Source organism: Macrobrachium nipponense, chromosome 15 (genome assembly GCF_015104395.2).
Source record: "Macrobrachium nipponense isolate FS-2020 chromosome 15, ASM1510439v2, whole genome shotgun sequence".
NCBI classification, from domain to species: Eukaryota; Metazoa; Arthropoda; class Malacostraca; order Decapoda; family Palaemonidae; genus Macrobrachium; species Macrobrachium nipponense.
In genome coordinates this window covers 59744626-59770004 of record NC_087208.1, presented here as the reverse complement: position 1 = coordinate 59770004, position 25379 = coordinate 59744626, and the positions used below count along the sequence as shown (strand labels likewise).

Below are 25379 nucleotides of genomic sequence, written 5' to 3'. Positions count from 1 at the left end.
AATAGTTATTAAAGACTATGCCAAAATTCAGGGTAAATTAAATTATCCTTAGGATAAATGATACAACCAAAACAGTACTGTACAGTATTTGTGTACGCAATCCTGCTAATGCTTCATCAAAGTTTTGAAGCAAAATGTGACAACCCTACAGAGTCACAATTTTCAATATAACATACAAAATACTTACATTCAATTACTAGGAATATACTGATTATATGTTCATTTACCTGTGTTTAAGATATGCCATACGCAGTACTATTGTTTCAAATACAGTATACTGCAAATTAAACAAAGGTCCACTTGTCTATTATACGTATGAAATTAAATAAAACGTTCAAAGGTAGGTATCAATTTAAAAAAGGCTTACCACTTCATAAAATCTAATACGTACATGCAAGAGGTATCTAACTGTTTTGATTTAGATATATCCATTATTCAACAAATATTTATACATACAAATATCTTACATGAAGACAATAACAATCTGAACTTTTAAAAAAATCATTCTCAGGTAACAAAATAATTATTTCATTGTGCTGAAAGGGCACTAATGGGAGTAACAACATGAATTGGATTGATTTGAACTATACCTGACTGAAGTTTAATTGACTGTAACATATTACCAGACATGTGCACCGCCTGAATATGGCGCATGACGGGCTCACTTTCCTGTCGCCAAAACCCACACTCTTCACAACGAAACTCAAAGGATCCTGGGACTTTGTCCACACTACTTGCAGACATTCCTCCATTCTGTGAGGAAGAGACTGCTGTAGCAGTTGTAGTTGTAAATGTACCATGATTGGCAGTTGATCCATGAGAACTAGCAGCACATGGAGATTGGTGGACTTGTAAGTGAGCTTCTAACTGTGCAGCACCATGATAAACCAAGCACCACATTCACTGCAAGCATATGCTTCTGGAATACGAGTGGGTTCCTTATCAGAATGAAACTGTTGTAAGAGGACCGGAAGACAGAAAACCAGCATCAGCACCTATTGTACCATCAACACAAACTTCTGTTTCTGTTGTGTATGGTGTTGAAGGCTGATCTGCCCTGGAGAAAGTCAACCTAACACGAGATGACTGGTGGGGCAGATGAACTGAAAGATGGGGAACCAAGGCTTCTAACCTGTCTGAATGTTCCCCACATGTAATGCATTCAGCTGTAATTGTACCGTGGGTAACCATGTGATTATCTAGTAATGATGCAGACAACAAAACAACACCGCATATCCAACATATAAGTCCACTACCTGAAGTGTTTCTTGTAGAATCTGTTAAAGTTTCATGTGTTGCCATATGAGCAGTTATCTGAAGCTGGCTGCAAGATGCATGGCAGCATACACCACACAGTACTGCTTATCTTTGATCTGTGTCGGATAAGTTCTGCCTTTGAAAGAAAAACACAGCTTTACATGCATCACACACATGTCTTTGCTCCCGGAGAGTGTGGTCCTGGATTCCCTTCTTACCTTCGCACCGCGAAGAAACCTTTTCTCCCACATTCAAGAGTTTCTAAAACATGAATAAAATTGACATTACTTGTACTATGAACATTTTGTAAATGGTTAAAAATATAATTTTTTGATGTTGCTTTAAAACCGCACAGAATGCAGTCAAAAGTTTGTGGTTTGGCTTGTTTTGCTTAGTATCTGAACTCACTGTACCATTCTGACTCAACAAACACTGTACATCTGAACGGGTATTATTGGTCTTATACAAAATTGTGCCATACCCTAAATTCACAGTCTCTAACATATACGAATCTGGATGTATTCTTTGAATATGGATTTCTAAGTTCATGGGATCGACAAATTTAAGACCACAGTCTCCACAAATGTTCCATTTACTGTTTGTTAGCAGCTTGTCTGATTTGTTATTTTTGAGCGTTTTGGACATATTATCTACAGGTCCCAAAGAAGGAACCTGATTTGGCAAAGGGGAAAGACACGGCACTGTAGACTGAGGAACTGGCTGCACTGTTGGCGCCAAATTAGTATGTCCCATCTGCGGTGTATGAAGAATTGTTGTCATGTTAGAATGAACATGGGCAACAGGCGGTGGTGCAGGTGGTGGTGGAGGTAGGTGTGAAGGTTGAGGCTGCTGTCCATAGTTCTGCACTTGATGTAAAGCATCATGATAATAAGCTACAGCTACATTATGTGGTTGCTGGACTAATGAGCGGTCTGGGACAAGCAACCGTTCCCCTGAATGATTAAGGCGTTCATTTTGGTGCAGATATGTCTGCATGTGTTGCTTTTGGTGCTCAACTAAATTACCCTTGTCTTGAAACCAACGGCCGCACTCAGCACAGGTAAAACCCCCACTTTTTGATATTTCAACCCACAACTGCTGTTTACTATTATGTTGTCTCTCAATATGGAGCTCAACATTCACCTTATCACAAAACTTTGCACCACAAACATTACACAAATATGGCTTTTGCAAAACTGCATTCTTTTTTGCACAATCACTTCCATTACCCTTTTTCTTTTTGTTTTTCTTTGCCATGCGAAGAGCAAGTTTCCTGCATAATGCCCCACGCTTGTGTTTTGTGAAATGAGATGCCTCACGGAACAGCCTACCACATACTTCACATGTGTATGAATCAGGGAGTTGTTTATCCTTTGGGGCTTGTTCTAGTACCTGAAAGTAAACGACATTTGCAATAGGTATATATACAGCTTCTATGGTGATTCATCTCGAATAAAACATTCATTATTGTGGCATAATACAATACAGTAGAGTAATATAAACTATTTTACTAAGCCAGGTGAAATTTAATAAGCAATTTCACAACCTGTACAATAAAAACTTGGGGAGAGTATAAGAAAGTAAACTAGAGTTCAGAGACCACATTTGAATGTCATTAATACAGTATAACTTCGGTTAAAAATGTCAAAAGGTAAAATTTTTACAATGGGCTATGATTTAGGACAAAACACAACTTTCAATAGATAAAGATTAAAAACTCAAAGTCTATCTATAAAATAATGATTCAGTTATTGTTCCCATACCCAAACAAATGGTGAAGGTTAAGTTCATCACTAAAAGTGCATCAGACTTGTAAAAAAGGCAAATACTATAAGTGTTAAATTTAAAGAAAATAATAAAATAAATGAAATAAAAAAAAAAATTCCAGTCTAAAGTCATTAGAATTTTTCTGAACATACATAGTGAAGTCTTCACTGTGGATCACCTTTGGTAGTGAGGGTCAAGGTTTGTATTCCCATTGGAAACAAAATTGCACAAAAAATTCTATGATATTAGCACAATTGCATGTGGACATCATGGATGGTAGGAATCAGGTAAAGGTGGATATAAAGAATATTAATTCAATATCTGACACATCCCTGACAATAACAGAGTGACTAAGCAAGGTGCTACTAGTAATTATTTTTATATGTAGTTTAAAGCACTCTGCATTTCAAACAGCACCAGGTATATGTGAATCCTAATAGTATACAGTAGTTTTAAAAATAGGAAGTGAAAGCAGAAAGAAGACATCAGTTCTCTTTGGCCCAAAAAATTAATATAGTACAAAAAAGGGTATGACAAATGAATATACTACAAGAACAGAATAGCATGGATAAAGGCATGATACTAACTAGTGTAATTATGGAAAAACAGGAAGAAATGAAGACATGTGAAAGCAAAATAAAATATTTAGCATTCCCTTCCTGTAATAATAGCAAATTATTAAAACTTATGCATTTGAACAGTTTGTTATGGTAAATTTTGATTACCATACATTAAAATCTACCTGGTTACAGTGAACATCTGTAAACTAAACAATCATAGCAATGGTTTTAACTATTTATTAACAAATACTGTATAACAAAAGACATTTAAATCATAATATTTTACCAACCTTCTGTACAAGAGTATAGAGCAATACAAAACTACATATATACATATTTATACCTGCATGATTTCTGGTGAGGAAGTTCCTGCAGATCTGGGAGAAAGTTGAGAGGCATGTGTGGCTGGTGAAACAGAACTACTTCCATAAAATATTTCAACTAACTCATATGGCTCCACACGATTGTCAACCTGCCGAGAAGTTAATATTAGATCTTTTCTTTCTTTACATAATCTTTATTTGACAATAATAATCTCAGTAATCATTACAGAGCATCAGAGTCCAACATGATTATTGACAAATTGCTGAAACCTATCATATGCTACAATATAGTGCTAATCCATTCAATTTTTGGTGATTACACATACATACAAAAACTTTAGCCAAAATGGCTGAAAGGCAAGGCTTCCGAGTTAAGAAGTCTATGGAATGTACAAAACCAGACACAGGTACAATCTATATATATTATATTGCAGAGGGTACTGCCAACTCAGGTAGGGCAATATATATTTGTACCTTACAATAATAGCAAAGTGTTATCATTAAGCAATCCGACTCAATCCTTAACAAGTAAACCTGCAATTGTTCCATAAACAATTATAAATAAATCATATTATGCAACGCAAATCATGGGCACCACTCATTATAGCTAGTAGTTATGCGAGATTATGGAACATCCTATGGGAGTTGCAACCTTATTCAATTATTCTTTAATATCCAAGAACCTTATTGCTCATAGTACTGGTAATCTTCTTAGGCACAAAGATCTGGTAATTCACTTGTATTCCACATAGGAAAATGAAAATAGTATGTCTCAGAAAATGCCCAACAGTTTCGTCCTCCAATGGACATCTTCTTGAAGTATTTATTAAGGAAAGAGATAAAGTTTACAGTGTATGTAGACAAGAAAGGCCTAAAATTTTAAACATACAGTTACCAAAAACTAGCAGGTTGAGCTACAAACTATTCAGCAGTAAAATAAAAATAAAACAAGAATAGTTGAACAAATTAAAAATACAGTGGTACCTCGAGATACGAAGGGCTCAACTTACGAAAAACTCGAGATACGAAAGCTAACACGAAAAATTTTAAGCTCTACATACAAAAATTTTTCAAGATACGAAAGGTTGTTGCCGGAAAGTCTTGAGATTCGCCCGCCAACTGAGTAGACTCGCCACCATCCTCCTGCTCTCCCATTGGTTCCTGATGCTAGTCACCGCCATGAGATCCTTCTCTCCTATTGGTCAGCATTCTTCCATCATGCATCTTACTACGTAGCAGCGTGCCTTGGCCACTTGGTACCATCATCGTTATCGTATGCACGCGGTATTCGTTCATTCTAACGATTTCGTTTATTAACGTAAATTCGTTAGTGATTTCATTGCAGTATACGTACTTTATCGTGTTGTGTGAGAACTTTACTCTACTTATACGTAAATTACGTACAGTATATACGTAGTCATGGGTCCCAAGAAAGTTAAAATTCACGGAAAGAAGAGAATACTCTCTTTGGAGACAAAGATGGAGATTATCCAGAAGTATGAAGCTGGTATGCGATTGAGTGTGATCGCTAAGGAATACGGCTGAAATCCGTCGACAATAGGCACCATCCTTAAGCAGAAGGATGTCATCAAAGCAGCTACACCTTCCAAGGGCGTCACTATTTTGTCCAGCAAGAGGACCCATGTGCACAACGAGATGGAACGGCTGCTTCTTGTCTGGATAAAAGACAAAGAAATCGCTGACGATACGATAACGGAGACAGCAATCTCCCACAAGGCCAGCGCTATTTTCGGCGATTTGATTGCCCAGGTCAAAGACGACGGAGGAGAAGGGACATTAACGCCAACCCCAGAGTTCAAGGCTTCGCATGGGGAGGCTGCCAGCTCGGACACGAAAGCGGCCGAAGCCTTTAAAAAGACGTTCGACGAGATGATGACCAAGGAAGGCTACAGTTCTCAGCAAGTCTTCAGCTGTGATGAGACTGGCCTTTTTTGGAAAAAAATGCCTCGTCGGACGTACATCACGGAGGAAGACGAAGCTACTCGGGCATAAGCCTATGAAAGACAGGCTTACGCTCACACTTTGTTCAAACACTAGTGGGGATTGCAAGGTGAAGCCCCTACTGGTCTATCATTCCGAGACTCCTCGAGCCTTCAAGGCCCACAAAGTGCTTACGGAGAAGCTTCCAGTGATGTGGAGGGCTAATGCGAAAGCCTGGGTAACGAGGCTTTTGTTCACCGAGTGGGTAATCTGTGTTTCGGCTCGACAGTGAAGAAATTCTTGGAAGAGAAGCGCCTCCCTCTGAAATGTCTGCTGGTGTTGGACAATGCCCCTCCCAACCCTCCTGGCCTCGAGGAAGATATCCTAGCGGAGTATTCCTTCATCAAGGTTCTTTATCTTCCGCCTAACACCACCCACCCCTCTCCCTCCCACCCATGGACCAGCAAGTGATATCGAACTTTAAGAAGCTGTATACGAAACATCTTTTCAAGAGATGTTTCGACATCACCGATACCACAAACTTCACCTTGCGTGAATTTTGGAAGGAGCATTTTGACATCGTCATTTGCATCCGACTCATCGACCCAAGCTTGGCAGGAGGTTTCGAGGCGAACCTTGAATTCCTCGAGGAGGAAACTCTGGCCTGATGCCGTATCCGGCCGAGACTTCGAGGGATTCGACGTGGGCGAAGCTGGTGCTGCAGATTCAGAAAACAGTTGAAACGATCCTGAAACTGTTTTGCAACCAGATCTTGACGAGATTGTTACACTCAGCAAGTCCATGGGGCTGGTCGTCGACGAGGACGACATCAACGACCTTTTCGAGGAACACCAAGAGGAGCTTACAACGGATGACCTGAGGGAGTTGGAGGCCATGCAACATAACGTCGTTCAAGAGGAGTTCTCTAGCAGCGGCGAGGAGGAGGAGGACAACCCTATGACAACGGCAGAAATTAAGGATGTTCTAGCTGCTTTTCATAAAGTGCAATCATTTGTAGAAAAAAAGACACCCTGAAAAGGCTCACACAGGTCGTATGCTTGCGCAGTTCGATGACATTTGCCTGAGTCGTTTTGTTTCAGAACATTGTGAAAAGTAGGCAGAAGCAATCTTCCTTGGATAGTTATTTTTTAAAGAGGCCTTTAGTATTAGCAGGAGTAAGCAAAAAGGAAGAACCAAGTGATACTAAAAAACAGAAAGTTGAAAGTGGTGATGAAGTTTTATTTTAGTTTTTTGTAAAGTTAAGTGTTACAGTTTTGTTAATGTATTTTGTAAATTTTAGTTTATGTATGTTTTCCTTACATTTTTTTATGTGTTTCATAAAGTTAACCCTTAAACGCCGAAGCGGTAAAAATAAAAAACTCCCCCGAATGCCGGAGCCGGTTTTGAGTGAGCGCGGAAGCGGAAAAAAATAATTTTTTCAAAAATCACAGCGCGCTTAGTTTTGAAGATTAAGAGTTCATTTTTGGCTCCTTTTTTTGTCATTGCCTGAAGTTTAGTATGCAGTCATCAGAAATGAAAAATAATATCATTATCATATGTAAATAATGCAATATATGGTAGCGAAAAAAAAAAAATTCATACATAATTGTATTAAAATCACGCTGTGCAAAAAACGGTAAAAGCTAACGAGTTTCTTTTTTTTTCGTTGTATTGTACACTAAATTGCAATCATTTTTATATATAATACATTGTAAAACAATAAAAGCAACACCGGAAAAATATTATCACAAAATGATGTACGAATTCGTAACACGCGGACGTAAAAAAATGAAAAAATGTTTTTTTCAAAAATTCACCGTAAATCTAAATATTGTTCTAGAGACTTCCAATTTGTTTCAAAATGAATACAAATGATTGAATATTACGATACTGTAAGAGTTTTAGCTTACAATTGCGTTTTTCGACCATTTCAGTAGAGTCAAAGTTGACCGAACGTAGTTTTTTTTCTATTTATCGTGATTTATATGCAAATATTTCGAAAATGAGAAAAGCTACAACCTTCAAATATTTTTCCTTTTATTTTACATGAAATTGCGCACATTTTCATATATAAAACTCTATGAAATGCCTAATATGAAATGGAGCAAATTTTCCGAGAATGCGATGTACGCAATTCGGAGATTTATGGCGGAGAATCCGCGCGCGGAGGGAAGGAATGTTTTTTTCATAAATTCACCATAAATCGAAATATTGTGCTAGAGACTTCGAATTTGTTGCAAAATGAAGGTAAATGATTGAATATTACTAAAATATAAGAGTTTTAGCTTACATTGCGTTTTTCGACCATTTTCGGTAGAGTCAAGTTGACCGAACGTGGTTTTTTTCTATTTATCGTGATTTATATGCAATATTTCGAAAATAGAAAAGCTACAAGCTTCAATTATTTTCGTTGTATTCTAAATGAAATTGCGCACATTTTCATATATAAAACTTTATGTAACGGCTAATTTAAAATGGTGCAAACATTACCAAATCGCACGTATGATTTTTTCTGAAGAGTTACCGCGCGGACGTAAGGAAATGTTATTTTTTTCATAAATTCACCATAAATCGAAATCGAAATATTGCTAGAGACTTCCAATTTGTTATAAAATGAAGGTAAAATGATTGAATATTACAAAAATATAAGAGTTTTAGCTTACAATTGCGTTTTTCGACCATTTCGGTAAAGTCAAAATTGACCGAAGGTTGAAAATTTGTCACTTATCATTTTTTATATGAAAATATTTCAAAACTGATAAAAGCTACAACCATGGGTTGTTTTTAGTTGTATTGTGCATGAAATTGTGCACATTTCCATATATAAAACTTTATGTAACGGCTAATTTTAAAATGGTGCAAACATTACCACAAATCGCATGTATGATTTTTTTTCGGAAGAGTTACCGCGCGGACGTAAGGAAAAAGTTTTTTCATAAATTCACCATAAATCGAAATATTGTGCTAGAGACTTCCAATTTGTTGCAAAATTAAGGTAAATAGTTGAATATTACTACAATATAAGCGTTTTAGCTTACAATTGCGTTTTTCGACCATTTCGGTAGAGTCAAGTTTGACAAAGGTTGAAATTTTGGCACTTATCGTTATTTATATGGAAATATTTCAAAACTGATAAAGTTACAATCAATGAGTATTTTTTTGTTGTATCTAAATGAAATTGCGCATATTTTCATATATAATACTTTTATGTAATGGATAATTTAAAATGGTGCAAAAATTATGCTCAAAGTGACGAAATAATTTTTGAGATGTGTCACTGATACTTTTAGTGCGATAAAGAAAGAAATTCGCGCTTGCGCGCCGTCCCCGCGTAACGATTGTAAACAAAACGCCTTGATCCATGAACTCCCAGCATCCCCCAAGGCGCGTGATTCAAAAGTTTTTGGCTGGTAGGCCTATAAGTATTTTTCCGCGAATTTTAAAAAAAACTTTTTTGAGCCGACATATGGTACGTCCATTCGGAAATCGGGGGAGATTTTGACTCGACGTTTAATACGTCCATTCGGCGTTTAAGGGTTAAGTGTACGTACACGTATCTGCCGTTTGTCCTCCTCCTCTGTCGCCACTTTCGGAGATAGCCTCACTCGAAAGGTAAGCTTCCACATTTTACTACATACGTACAGTATTTCTTATATACCATGTACACTAATACACTTTATTTACAGGTAATTAGCAGTATGTTATTAAGTTAGGTATTAAAAGTCCAAATTGTTGCAGTATTTCATTGTTTATAGGTCAATTTAGTTTTATTATGAAATTTACTGGGGTGTTTTTGGAGGGCTTGGAACAGATTAGCCATTTTACATGTAAAATGCGGTCCAAGATACGAAAAGCTCATGATACGAAGGCCGCCTTGGAACGGATTAATTTCCTATCTCGAGGTACCACTGTACCAAAATATCAATCGAGGTAATACGTCCATTTGAAACAGCATAACATACAGTACATATTAACAAGCATATACTATATGATAGTTTAATGGATAACATTATCCAATTTGTACTGACGTTTCATGGACATGTAAGATATAGGATCTAATTTATACCAAACCAGCGATAAAATGGACAATTTGTCGAAAATTGCATTTTTCCTAACTATACAAACCTGAGGTCCTTTAACAATAGGAAGTAGCTAGCGGCAGCTGAACGGTCGTAAGCTTCGAACAAGGGGAGAAACGGTAGTTAACTGCTTGTCCGATAGTCGCGCGCCGCGCGACTGGGGGGGAAGGTAAACAAATCACTTTTGCTTTTGGGCCCATGCATACGCAGAGTGAGGGTGGCATGAGGAGGGACTTTATGTTAAAGGACCTCAGGTTTGTATAGTTAGGAAAAATGCAATTTTCGACAAATTGTCATTTGTTCCGATACGTAATACAAACCATCGGTCCTTTAACAATAGGAAGACTCACTTCTTGGTGGGTGGAATCTGAGTCTTTTGATGAACGCACTGGTGTTCGTCCATCCCTGGAATGCCTCCCTGGTCGTAAGAGCGAGGGAGGGATCCAAGCCTCTGTCCGATTGATCGGGGTGTGCACCGCAGGATCAATGGTCAGACCTCTGGGCCGAGTACTAAGAGAGAGGCAAGCGTATCTCTTCGTACCAGCATTGTAAGAACTTTTTCCTTTACATGAGCCAATGTAAAAGTAATGGGTTTGTCTCATGTTGGCATCCACTTCTCCCCCTTGTTGGAGAAGTGGTGGATATTTACTCCTATCTCTAGTTAAAGAGATAGGATGGAGCTCTGTTGAATAGCTTACCTGCATCTGACTTCCTTTCCAGCAAGGTAACGACCGTATCCCTCTGCCCACAGGTAGAGGTAGAAAAAGATGGTGAAGAGAAGCCAGTCACTCTCTCATTCACACATGCATTCTCCCAGTTCATACCAGAATCGATGCTGTTCTGCCTGCTCGGGTGCTGGGTAAGCTTACACAACGTGTTGAGCAGCCACCACAGGTCCCAAGGAAAAAGTATCCAAGGACTTGTGGGCAATATCCGAAGGTAGAGAAGGACGTGAAGGTGGTCTGGTTGGCCCAGACACCTGCCTTCAGGACCTGCGCCACGGAGAAGTTCTTACGGAACGCTAAGGAGGGTCCGATACCTCTGACTTCGTGGGCTCTCGGTCGGAGCGTACGGATGTCGTCGCTACCATCAGCTTCGTACGCTCTCCTGATCACCTCACGTAGCCAGAAAGAAAGCGTGTTCTTTGGAGACTTCTTTCTGGTGACCCCAGTGCTAACGAAGAGGCGTCGACACTCAGGCCTGAGATGTCGAGTTCTCTTCAGATAGCGCCGTAGCGCCCTCACAGGACAAAGAAAAAAGCATCTCATCCGCATCGTTATCTGTAAAGTCCAGCAGGGAGGGGATCGTGAAAGACTCGAACCTGTCGTCAGGGATCGACGGATTCTGAGTTCTTAGCTACGAAGTTCGGGACGAAATCGAGCGTCACAGATCCCAGCCTCTGTATGTTTAACATCATAAGAAAGGCCATGTAGTTCCCCTACTCTCTTCGCCGATGCCAGGGCCAGCAAGAAGAGGGTCTTGAGGGTCAGATCCCTGTCTGACGACTCTCGGAGTGGCTCGAACGGTGCTCGAGTCAGACTCCTAAGGACGAGAGTCCACGTCCCACGCAGGGGATGAGTTCCCTGGGTGGGCAAGACCCTTTCGAAGCTCCTCATTAGCAAGGATATCTCGACGAATTCGTGATATCCAGTCCCCTCAGTTTTAGGACGAGAGCCAGAGCGGCTCTATATCCCTTAACTGTGGGTACTGAGAGGAGCTTCTCTCGGCGAAGAAACACGAGGAATCCGCTACCTGCTGAAGAGTGGCTCTGAGAGGAGACAAACCCTGTCTACGACACCAACCCACCGAAGACGGCCCACTTCCCCTGGTACACGCTGCAAGAGGACTGTCTGACGTGTCCAGCCATCTCTGTTGCTGCGCTACGAGAAAAGCCTCTCGTTCGCAAGAGATGGTGGATAACAGCCAGCCGTGAAGTTGAAGGGACTGGACTGCGCAGGTGGTAACCGTTCTACGTGTGGCTGGGCTAGAAGGTTGTGCCAGTTTGGGTAGCTCTCTCGGTGCGTCTGCAAGAAGAGCCAGCAGGTCCGGATACCAAACGGCTTGAGGCCGTTTGGGAGCCACCAGGATCATTCTGAGATTGGACGCTCGGGAAGTGACCAGCGCTCCGACTGGATCAACCTTTCCGAATCAGACAGAAAAGGGAGGAAAGGCAACGTAAGCGAAGAGGTTTGTCACCCCAGGGCGGTGTTTGGAAGATCAAAGCGTTCCTCTGCAAGCTGCACCCCCAACGGGTCCGGCACCGGCCACCGACGCAACGAACACCTGGGGTCTTCCTGTTGTGCCGGGTGGCGAACAGGTCTACGACCGGTCGCCCCCACAGGTTGAAGAGCCTTTCCCGCCACATCTTGGTGTAGAGACCATTCGGTCCCTATCACCTGATCCCGACGGCTGAGCTTGTCCGCTACTACATTCCTCTTGCCTGGAATGTAGCGTGCTGACAGCTCTATCGAGTGAGCCCGTGGCCCACTCGTGCACCTGCACCGTCAACTGATGGAGCGGAAGAGACACTAGACCCCACCTGCTTGTTGACATATGCCACTACTGTGGTGTTGTCGCACATCAACACCACTGAGTGTCCCACCAAGCGGGTCCCGAAACTCTCGGAGAGCGTGAACGCCGCCTTGAGTTCCAGGACATTGATGTGAAGGTGCTTTTCGTGATGGTCCCACACACCTGCAGTCAGCAACTCCTACCAGGTGTGCGCCCCATCCCTCGGTCGATGCGTCTGAGAACAGAAGCATCTCCGGGGGGGGAGTGCGTATGGGCACTCCTCTTAAGAGGTTCTTGTCGTCGAGCCACCAGGCTAGGTCTGCCTCACCTTGTCCGTGATAGCCACGGGAAAGTAAGGAGGATCCTTGGCCTGGGACCAACTCTCCTTAGCCTCCACTGGAGAGACCGCAGGTGAAGAACGCCCGTGAGGGGACTAACTTCTCGAGTGACGACAGATGGCCGATCACGACTTGCCATTGCTGTGCTGCCTGTTCCTGCCGCGACAGGAACCGGCCGGCTGCCTCCCTGAATTTGCTGATACGCAAGTCTGCGGGAAAGACTTGCCCTGCTTACCGTATCTATCAGCATACCCAGGTACTTCATCTTCTGCTTGGGTTCGAGATCGGACTTCTCGTAGTTATCACGATCCCCAGATCGCGACAAAACTTGAGGAGTCGATCTCTGTCCTGTAGCAACTGCGAGCGGGAGCTCGCCAGGACTAGCCAATCGTCTAGATACCTCAGAAGACGTATTCCCGTTCGAATGGGCCCAAGCCGACACCAGAGAAACACTCGCGTGAACACCTGTGGGGCGGTTGAGAGACCGAAACAAAGTGCCCTGAATTGGTACACCGTCCCGTCGAAGATGAAGCGGAGGTACTTCTGGAGGACTGATGGATGGGTATTTGAAAATACGCGTCCTTCAGGTCCACCGAAGCATGAAATCGTTCCCCCTGGATCGAGTCGAGCACTGAGCGTGCCGACTCCATCGTGAACCGCGTCGTGCGAACGAAGCGGTTCAGGGGAGAGAGGTCTATCACCGGGCGCCGCCAGCCCCCCGATGCCTTCTCAACTAGGAAGAGCGGCTGTCAAAAGCCTGGTGACTTGGTCCTCCACGATTTCTACAGCTCGTTTCTTTCGCCAGCATGGTCTTGATCTCCTGTCGAAGAGCGTTGTCCTTTGCTGATCCCCGGACATAGGTCTGTAGATGGACCGGTTTGGAGATGAGGGGGGGCCGAGACTCGAAGGGTAGTAGATATCCCTCCCGAAGGACGTTCTACTATCCAGTTCTCGGCGCCGTAGCGCTGCCAAGTCGCCCAATGGCTCGCCAGGCACCCCCCCACTTATCCGGCAGCAGGTGAGGGGGAACGCCGTCCCTAGCGTTTCCCTCCTCGTTTCGACTTCTTTCCAGCACTTCACCTCGGGGAAAGGAGGGCTGGGAGGAGGGGCTGATTGCGGCCTCCTCTCGCAGAAGTCGAAACAACTGGAGTCTTCACACGGGGTTTGGACGGTGCAACCGTCTTCGCCGCCGTGGAAGCGCTAGCCAAGCTCTTTGGTTTGGCCGCAGTTACTCGAGGTTGCCCAAGAAAACCTTCGAGACTGCCTGGTGGACTAAGCGGTCACTCTCGTCAGTGCGCCGCCGTTCCACCGCAGCGTCCACCATCTCTCCAGGAAAGAGAGCTGGGGAACTCCTAAGAGGTCCATTTCTTAGCCCGAGTGCCGCCTCACGCCCAGCCCCCTTGGTCACTCGGGTAAGGACTGCGTCCCTACGCCGAAGAACCAAGTTGGCCCACAGGTTAGCAGTCTGATGGGCGAGGTAAGAGATTGCTCTTCCTCCAGACTGGCACAGTCTCCTGAAGGAAGCGTCGTCTTCGAGAGCAGAACTCCCGGTAGCCGGCCGCCACATTGATATTGTGAGGGACCACAAATCCAACCAGGAAACTGCCTGGAATGCTGCCATAGCGGTAGATTCCAGGGCAAGTGCCTCCTGCTGCGAGAACCATAGGTTCTCCGACAGGAGCTGCTTGCAGGGCACACACTGGAGTCAGCCTCGCTAACTCCGGGTTAACCTGTTTCGGCAGTATCGGGTCTTCTGATGGCACGTAAAAAAACGCCTCTGCCCCGCTGTAGAGGAGGAGGAAGCAGCTTAGAGGGGACCGTCCGGATTTTTAGCGAGTCCTCCCGTCCTGAGACGAGATTTCTCCACCTGATCCAGGACCTGAGTCCGCAAGCTCTGATCGTGGCAACCCCATCATCATTTTGGGCTCCCTCTTGGGACCCCAAAATGACTCGAGCCGGGACGTGGGCTCTGATGGTGGTAGCGGCGATCCTTCCGCGAGGCCATTATGCAGACGCATCAGCTTAATGACTTCCGCGAAGTTCCTCTGTATCTCGGGCGTCACAGCGTCCTGTGGAGTAGGACCGTCCAGTCCTCCAACAAGAGCATATCCCTCGATACTCTCCTTCAGAAGGAGGAACAGCGACAGACCCCTGACGGTCGCCTCCAACTACTTGCGCGTACGTCCTGGTCGGTCCTAAGACCGTGCCTGAGCCGTACGGCGTCATAGCTGGGTCACGAGCGGCGCACTCGTGATCGCTCCTTGGTACCTCGCTCCTCCCGGTATAGCCCGAGGAGGTTGAAGGTATAGGAGAGGCAGACCTGACGCTCCCCCCGCGCTCGCTGGCAGGACCAGCGTGCGCAGAGGGCTGCTGTCGATCGTCAACCCGCGGTGACGGTCTAGCAGCAGGCCTAGCGTCGCCGCTCGCCTGGGGCGATTGGCTCGGCTGAGAACGTCGAGACCGCTCTCTAGCGTCAGGCGAGCTGCCGCTGGTCACCGTCTCCGCCCGGTCCCATCGGGAGCGGCGGACGGGTGACCTGCTAGGCTCCCTTTCGCGTCGAGGACGGCCAGCGTCCTCTCGGCGCGTCAAACCGCTGGTACTAGCCGTGGCTGGTACCGGCGTGGCCCGTGGGAACCTCCTTCCTCGCCTCACCCGTGGCCGGTCAGTGACCGTCACGTCAGCCCGAGCAGCCGGCTGGTCGCTGCGAGAGCGTCCAGTGGCCTGGCGAGAGTCGTGTGCACGACTCTCGCCAGTCTTCTGCTCCGTGCCGCTGTCTTGACGGCGAGCGAGCTCGGCCGTCGAAACTTTGGCTGGACGGTCCTCTTTAGAAGAAGCGTCCACTCGTGCTTCTCGCGAACGAGAAGCAGCCGAGACGGAACCTGGCTTAGCGGCAGAACCACTAGCACCAGGTGAGGACGCACCAGCCGAAGCTGATGCACCTCTGGTCCCCGTCGACTTCTTCTTTGCAGAAGAAGCGACGGGCCCCGCACCCGAAAGGAACAGGAGGACCAGCAGAAGAGCTCCCCAGCTCGCCTGAGCGAGCCGGGCCCTTAGAAGATCCCGACGGAGTCTTCTTAGGGGGGAGGGGGGGAGGAGGCAACCGTTCTTCTTCTTCGGCTGTTTGGCCTTAGAAGTCGAAGGGGAAGGAGAGGCAGCAGACGACGAAGAAAGACGATGAAGACGATGACGACACTTCTCTTCCTCTTTTCTGCTTCGCCAGGCTCCGCAGACAGACGTCAGGTCTTCCATCCCAGGAGGGAGCCGGGGGCAGTTGCCGAAGCAACAGGGCCCGACTGCACCTGTCCGGAAGGACCTGAGACTGTTTTACAGCAACACCAGCAGCGGGAACGGCAGGAACAGGTCCGGGAACAGCAGGAACAGCAGGAACATCTGAAATGAATGTGCACCTGAGGAAAGAGTCGCTGGAGCGGCACAGGTACGGCAGGCACGGCAGGTACTAAGGGAGAGCCAGGCGTCCCCCTGTCGACAGTCACCGACATCCGTGTCACTGGCGGCAGGTCCATGGGGGTACTCTTGGGGCAGCGGAAAGAATCCGGGTCGGTCGGCAAAGGAAAAAAAAATCCAGGTGGTGTGGCATCGTCCTCTTTGGACGGCGGCAATTGGTTTTTGTACTGCCACCGTGGTGTCACCGACATTATGTGAGGCGTATATACAGATGTGGTGGCATCTCATACGCAGGGGTAGTTAATGTGGTCGTCGTGGTGGTCCACCAGCACCATGAGTGACCACGGCCGACCCCGCCAACCGCTGTATCAACCCTTGGATGCTGGGCACTCCCTGCAGTCCCAGCGACTCCCACACCTGTCCCAAGTCGTCCTTCGCTGCTGACACACCTGCGGAGACAAGAGTCGGGTTAATAGGAGGGGCTTCCCCGCGCTGGGGGGCGAAATTCCCCCCCCAGAGCGGACAGAAGACCCCGAAAATACAACTGTACGTCCGGGTAGCGGGCGCCCTCCTCCACACTCGACGGATCGAGAGAGGAAACGGACTCCGCTACCCCCCACCCCCCCCGCAGGGGAAGGCGCAAACCGTGGGGGCTGGCCGGGAGGCAGGAAAGAGGACGAAGTGTCCGTCACCAAAGGAGTCACTGGACTTTCCGATGACTTCTTGGCCGGCCTAAGTCTCTTCCTGCCCTCGTACAGCACCCACTGCCGCATCGGACCAATTCATACAAACCATACATGGCTCGTTACGAGAGCACTCTCGCCCTCGACACGAGTACAAACCTCGTGGGGGTCCACCTCCACAAAGGAACCTGAACCCCCCACATTTACGTCCCTCCAGCCCGGGACACACTCTACGGGCGACTGGAAGGCGCGGTGAAATTTCAATTTCCTCTGATTCACTCATTGTAATCAATTGAAATAGAGAAAAAAGTACTTACTATCACTCCTGATAAACAGAAATAGAAACCAAATACTCAAGAATTGAAGCAAACGACAAGCGGGCAGAGCGATGGCGAACACGTCCTTCCCACACACGGCCGAAAGCAAAAGTGATTTGTTTACCTCCCAGTCCGCGCGGCGCGCGACGATCGGACAAGCAGTTAACTACCGTTCTCCCCTTGTTCGAAGCTTACGACCGTTCAGCTGCCGCTAGCTACTTCCTATTGTTAAAGGACCGATGGTTTGTATTACGTATCGGAACAATTAAAAACAAAAAATTTTTCCTTTGTTGTGAACAATGCAAGCAGTTTCTATCACTTATTGCTCATAAACAATTTCTCCAAATTATTTTAGGTTACACATTAATACAATTCACTTTTATATTTCTTAAAATTAACTATGCTTCCTATAAATGTGAAAAGATTACCCATGTGGTCAGAGATGTGTGGAAAGCTATTGTATATATGCAAGTACATACCTGCACAGGTTGGGAATCAACACATACATCTTCTACAGTTCTTTTGGTTACAATTGACCTTACTTAGGTACTTATCTGCACAGGTTGGGAATCAACACATACATCTTCTACAGTTCTTTTGGTTACAATTGACCTTACTTACTTATCTAAGGCCAGCATCTTGGACAAACCATTTGCAAAGGACTTAATAGAACTAACACTGGAAACTGAGAGGGAGTTGTTTGAAGAAATAGTATCCTGTGACCATTCCTCAAAGCTTGTACCACCCATGGATCTGTGAGCATCTGCTCCAAAGAGGCAAAAAGTCCTGAGGACAAGCAAGTCCCCTTGGTACAGGCTGCTTTGAAGATAGAGGAGAACTTCATCCCTTATACCAGAGAATGGAGATTTCAGCTCCACTCTCCTGCCTTTTCTGAAGGAAAGAACCCTGCTGCACTTGGGTAATAGGCATAATGAAGAAAATCTGGCCAAGATAAACAATGAATTTCAGCAGTTTAAAAGTTATGATGAACAGCTGTTCTTACAACAGTCAAATCCATCAACATTCATACCTAACAGTGAAAGAAATGTAAATCTTTACTTACTAAAAAAGAAGAAAAAAACATGAAAACACCAAGGGAAAGAAAAATATAAACATAAGGACCAAAGAGTGAAATTTCTTACAGCATTCAAAACTGGCATACAGTGGGTGAAAGACACAGAATGACTTATCAACACTGTTGGCACTGGAGTTCGCATGTACCTGGCTGACCAGGGGGATTGTTGTTATTGCTCTCCTTCTTCACTAAAATGTAAACTGATGGGTCTTGTGTTCAACCAATAATGGTTTTCTTTTCTAGAAGAACACAAATTTACTAACTTCATCAATAATACTCAAATGTACCTGATAATGGAGAAACCATATCACATAATTCTTACATTCCCTTCAAAGGTTCATGGAACTCTGATATGATAATTCTAAAAATCTATTCTTACCAATACATTAATACTGTAGCAAAGTGCTGTATGACTTACAGAATAGGAAAGCTGTAGAGTGTCAGAAATTGAATTCAAGGGAATATAGCGGTTATCCTGAAGAGTCGCAGGCCCATTAGTCGCCTTGGCTGCTGCTGTGGCCATTTGGAACTCTGAAAAATAGTTACCTGTAAAGTTATGTCATAAGCTACATTCATACTGAAAAATGACTGTCACTAAATCATACAATATCATTTCTTACAATACACAGTATAACAACAATTAAAACATTACAAAATTGTATAGACTTTGAGTTATTTGTAATTTTCCTTTGAGCATACTGCAACATGAGCTGAAAATGGTTGTTAAACCTCTTAACAAGGGTGGTTAACTGGTGATTGCAGCGAGTGAACAGGGGAAAACCTCTCACTCACTGACTGTGGCCAAGCTCTTTTTCCTTTGGCCTTGGGGAACAAGGCGGGGTGGTTGAGGTGGGCAATTGACAATATGGTCAGGTATATCTACCTAGGAGAAACACAATGTACTTTCAAATTCTGACCTTAGTTCCTACAGAAATAGATATCAACACTGTAACCCCATTTGCTGACACACATCACTATGGTTGTGTTATTGCTCATTAACATTACAGAGTAAGTCACGACACAATCCTGGAATGCTTGTAGGGCTAGCAGGCTCCTCTATTCACATGCCTGCAGTGGACACACCACTCAGATGTACATCCCACCCCTGCTTTGATGCAACTGAAAACAGAGGCATTTCCAGAGGTGAAGAGTTCAAGGGAACTCCAACAAGTAGGTTAGACTGAAAGCCAAAGCCAAATTAGTTGTTCCTATTGCAGCAAGAACTGCAGTGAAACTTCCTTGAGTCAGCTGATGAAAGAGTCTGATGGAAAGATTATCACTACTGTCTTATCTTGGTACCAGCATCCCCAAGTACTTTATCTATTGACTCAGTATGAGCTCCAAATTCTCATCCCAACCTCCAGGTTGTGACAAAACCAGTGAAGGAGGTTTCTGTTCCAGAGCAACTGCACCTTTGAGGATGTCAGAGAGAGAGAGAGAGAGAGAGAGAGAGAGAGAGAGAGAGAGAGAGAGAGAGAGAGAGAGAGAGAGAGAAATATATATTTCATTCTATGGTTCAGGCAACATTCTACACTTCAGTATTTCTTTTTCACGCAATAAAACAATGAATACCACCCATTGAACTGTTAATAGTTCTCAAGAACTTTGGCTTTCTTTATGATATTTTCTCATGGTAGAGACTATTTAAGTTTCTTTTTATCACGTCATTGCTGTAACTTCTGAACATGAATATTTGCTGTTAGTTTGATCTCAACTCGTTAGCTCTTCAAAATTATCACTACTAAGTCCTTTTTCATTCATCTTCATAGATTGTTTGTTTGTATGGTGTTTTAACATCGCATGGAACCAGTGGTTATTCAGCAATGGGACCAACGGCTTTACGTGACTTCTGAACCACGTCAAGAGTGAACTTCTATCACCAGAAATACCAATCTCTCACACCTCTGTGATGCCCGAGAATTTAACTCGCAGCCACCAAGGTGGCAGGCCAAGACTATACCGATCACACCATTGAGGTACATCTTCTTAGTGGAGGATCACAAGATGGCAAAAATATTTATGTATACATATGGCAAGCACCTTGGGCATTTAGCATCTGAAGCCATACCATAAGAGTAAACAGGATACACTGACATCAATTAGGAAGTATGCACACTAAATGCTTGTTAACAGGAAAGGCAGAAAGAAGCGTAACATGAATGCATCAGAGAATGAAAACAGTTGGGATAATAAAACTAAATTATAGGGATATTTGAGGGCAATGAACAAGTATTCTTGTGATATTCTTGTGCTGTTTAAAAATAAGTACCTGGTCGCTATTCACATATATACTCTAAATAGTATGGGAAAGGGTTAATTGTTTATGGTAATTCTGGTATTAGTCCTTATTGAAATACATACCATTGGAGATGGCAATGATGAAGACTCTTTAAAGTATTGTTACACAAAATTCCAATGCAAGACTATTTCTAGTAAACGAATACCACTTGAGTTTTTACCGATGTATCCCTGTGACAGCAGGTTAACAACGCAAGCTAAATTTTCTTGCATTTTACGTATTTTTTAATAGTTTGTAGGGTCTAGCTTCTTTCCTTGTGCAATTCATACATTCTGGGCTTTTGGTTACCCCATCCCTAAAACTCAAGTTCCCCATTGGGACTCCAACCTCACTATGGCTAGGTATCAGATACAATATGAGTAAGGGAATTACAAAAAGGTTCGCTTGCCACAATAATAATGGTACCTATAAACAAACCTAAAACACAACAGCAGGAAAATATGATGTTCATATATTTGCATATACTAAATTAAGAGTGTCTGTATCACATAATTAAACAACTAGGTATATTACAGGGGTACTCCTGTAGATGTTATATACAGTATAGGTAAGTACCTATATCAGGCACTGACAGCTACCAGGCTAGCACACAATGATAAAAACCTTTGGGATGGCCTAGCAAAACCTGTCACACGATAACACCACATACAATTATCCTATTGCATCTTCGACTACAATTAAACGATGGGGGGAGTTCAATTACAAGAAAATAAAATATTTACCGTCATTGGCGTATATTATGGACAAAATCAGCTACACAGAGAAGTGGCAGCCTCCAAGGTCGAGGAAGTAAACAAATGATTTATTCCAGCAAACTATTAGAAAATCAGGGGGAAACGTTTCGCACAGAATTTTAGTAACATTTATAGAATATTCATTAACACAGGAGAGAAAAGGCATTTTTATATTATTATTAATATTTATTTTAATTAAAATAAATTTTAAATTTATTTGGAGCTATTTTAACTGTAGTTCTTACGGTATTACTATTGTGTTCTAGTAAAAGTACAGAGGAAACGAGCCTAATGGTGCCGTTTAAGAGCTCGCTAGTCTTTCAAATTTTCTCTAGTATCAGGATATCCAACATCTGTTTACTTATGATTAAATTATGTCACTGATTTAACATGGCACCTTGGGCAAATCACTTAAATGTTATATTCATAACAAAATTCAAGAGATAGAGAAACATAGAATTAAAAACGATCCCTGTCTATATCAACAGATTTTGCAGCAAGGAATTAGTAGCACTGATCTTGAACAGAAGACATTAAATGTGCGCTGTAAAATCTCGAAAATTACTCTAGACATTCACACACGACAAACATTTTGTGGACAGAGCTTGGCCTTCAATCAGATATGAAGATCGGTGCCTAACTCCATACAGCTTTTGGCTACCCATTAATAGTGGTCTATTGCAATGATATCTGGCATATTCCAGATAATACAATTCAGAGCACCATGTTCCCTAAAAGCAGGCTAATATACTTTGAGTATTAGGAAGATATTTGGACAATTAATACAGAATATGTAGAATGAATCTTCGAATGCAGCTTCATATATGTGTATAGAATTTAAAAAAAACTGTGTGGGTCATGTAGGCAGCCTTTGGCATAGGACGACCAGACGAATAAGGCTACCGATAAATTTATTCAGGGATGACAACTTTGCAAATAATTCTATGTAATTATTTTTACATTGACATTGGCATATTGTTCTTAGATCAAACCAATTGCAGTTAGTAGTTTGAAATTGCGTGCCACATATAGAAGTCATATCAAACGCCATGACATTCGTTCAAGCTACATATTTTCTTGGCTAATAACGTACCTAAGGGGCCGTTAAAAAATTACGTAATACTTTTTTTGGTCATTTTTGACATCCCTCCCCACTTGTCACTCTTCATACGCATGTCCACTTTTTCATGATGAAATCCAATGAGAAGGGATAAAACATTACCTTGTTTCACTCCACTTTATACTGCAATTTCACTTGATAAGACCACTTCTTTATTGACTTTGCATCTACTTTCAATTAGCTCTAGGATTTCATAGTTATGTGTGACCTACCATATAACGCTGGTCTGGGCGAAAAAGATGGACTTAGTGGATTGTATATGCTTAAACGTTGTTACTTGGTCAAAAACCTCTAAAAAAAAACCTTACGTAATAACTACCACAAAAACTTCCCTTTGCGGTTTCTAAATTACGGGGAGATATCTCTCAACCCAATTCATTATTAACGAGGATAACACACCAATATGATTAATGAATAGTACCACGATTAAGTTTCACTTACAGAGCAGTCCTTGTAGACATGAACTCGATCATAAATCGCTATACGAGATACGATACAACTAGAGGTACGCGCTCTCTCTCTCTCTCTCTCTCTCTCTCTCTCTCTCTCTCTCTCTCTCTCTCTCTCTCTCTCTCTCTCTCTCTCTCTCTCTCTCTCTCTCTCACTTTTACATAACCATTAAGTATGAACACAATAAAGGTTTATCAGATCAATTTATATTCTCCATTCATAAAACTGAAAAATAGGAAAAATTAAATAAGATCGAGGAATATTGGAACGCATTTGATGAATTTACAGTTCAAATTAATTTAATAACTAAAAGCTAAACATATCAGAGTAATAACATATAAATGACAAATGAAATTAATCACTCAATTAGAATTATAAATCAATGGCACTCAAATGAAAGAAATTACGACAAAATTCAAAGAATCAGGGCAATCGCCCTTTCTAAATCCACACACACACCACTATACAACCCTAGATAACAGGTCACCTCAAAAGTTGAGCCAAGAAGCTGTTCGTTCTGTCCTGCAGCTGCATTCGGGTTTTGTTGGGGAAAAGAGACAAGTTATACAATTACCACGAATGCAGAACTGACTTACAAGGTTTTAATGAACATAAAAAAAAATTACAATAATTATCAAGTTCGTTTTCAAAAATAAATTCCAAATATAATAGTGTGCAACTTCAATACATTTATTAAATGTAGTGAATTAATTGGTGGTGTGTGTCAATATAATTTTGGGCGATGTCACGCCCATACAGTGTACTACGCACATACGCATACACACCCCTAGAGGGGTACGCAAAGGAGCGATCAGAGGGGCGAACTACTATCCTTCCTTTCCCCTCCCGATGTCTTGACCTCTCCTAATGGCTTCTCTGGCGAGAGGCACAAACAAGACCCATAACACCTTCAACTCTTACCATACGTGATATGCGCAATACACTCACCAAGAACAATTTCACATATATAAGGACAAATGAATTAGCATAACTAAAACCGTAATTATACTTCGTTACTGAAACGTCTACTGACGTTTATGTCAAAAGACTTCGTCTTTGTGTAAAACCATCTTTTCGCTGCTAACCGCACCACAGATACTACCTACTAGAACATAGCAAAATCAGAAAAAAATTATGTTAAGAGTGTCATTCTCGAGTAGATGTGGTTCTTTCACCCTTATTATGTCATACAATATAGACGTACATATCTTTACAAAATATATGGGCATGCGAATACATTTGGTTTTCACATCAATACAAATAAAGTAACAGAGTTCCTGTCTGTCGATTACCTGACAGACGGCAATACACAGTGGAAATCAATCAATAATTTCTTATGAGACAGACACTAATAAGTATAATAAGACAGATAGTAAGGGAACAAAGTGAATACACAAAAACATTAGAAAATGAAATCGTCGCGAGAGGAATTCCTCACACTGGTCTGTAGACACTGTCAGTTGCCTTAAAGCCTTCAGAAGTTGTTTTGGAATCCCACGCACTGCTGCATAATAGCTTTATCAAAATATTTGATCATTGCAATATCTGTCTTTTTAAAAACCAGCTTGTTCATCTCTAATTTTTTTTGTAGAATTTTTTTTTTCTCCAGCCTTTTCAGAATAAATATATAGAATATCATGATATCCTATGTTAGTCAGGTTACCTTTCCTATATTCTACAAAATAGTTTGGTATACATGGTGGAATTTTCTTTTTAAATATTATATGTTCTGCGGTTCCATCATACATTGGCGTTTTTCATCTCCTAAGTTTCTTTTTTTTTTTTTATTGATTCTGATTCAAAAAAGTTTAATTCATTCGCAAACCCATTCAGGCCTTCGTCAACGTCTGTTATATCAGTTAGATTATCAATCTCATGTCTCTTGTTCATGATCACGCAAAAATGGAGATAAATAGAGAATTGTGGGAGACAATGCATAGAAAAGTTTTGAGTGGCCCTATTTGTGTCACGCGGCGATGGAGGAAACACACGACGATTATTTATTATTGAATGCTGAATGTGATGTTGAGTTTAAAGAGACGTCAGACTCACATTGTGCTGGCCCAAAAAGGTTTATCCTAACAGACAACTGGAAATAGAACAGGGTATAGTCTAAGAATAGTTGAATTGCTAGGTATAGAACAAGGCCAAAGGTAAAAAATAAAAGATAAAGGGCAGAAAGCAATACCTCTGAGCTGAAGGGAGTTACAAGGCACATTTAGTCCGTTAATGTTTGCAGTGTGCCACACACAACTAATATTGTAAGCAACAGTCTAATAAGGGGTGTCACGTAAGGCTGAAATCCTAGCAATGAAACATTCTGTGACTGAGCGAAATAAAAAATAATAATAATAAATCGATCATCTGATGTCGCAGAAAATCAATTGAACAGAGGAAACCCATCAGGTAAACAACTGAACAATTGAACATTGACCGGTCAAAACACTTCGAATGGATATAGAATTTCTAGATGATTTATCTTCCTGATTAGGATAAATTTAATTCAATCTTGTAACCACG

At 42.7% G+C, this 25379-nt stretch overlaps 1 pseudogene; it reads right to left on the bottom strand.

The window, feature by feature from the left end:
• Positions 1–505: 505 nt before the first annotated feature.
• On the bottom strand, positions 506–21383 carry LOC135194993 (zinc finger protein 624-like; annotated as a pseudogene).
• Between the last annotated feature and the right edge of the window lie 3996 nt (positions 21384–25379).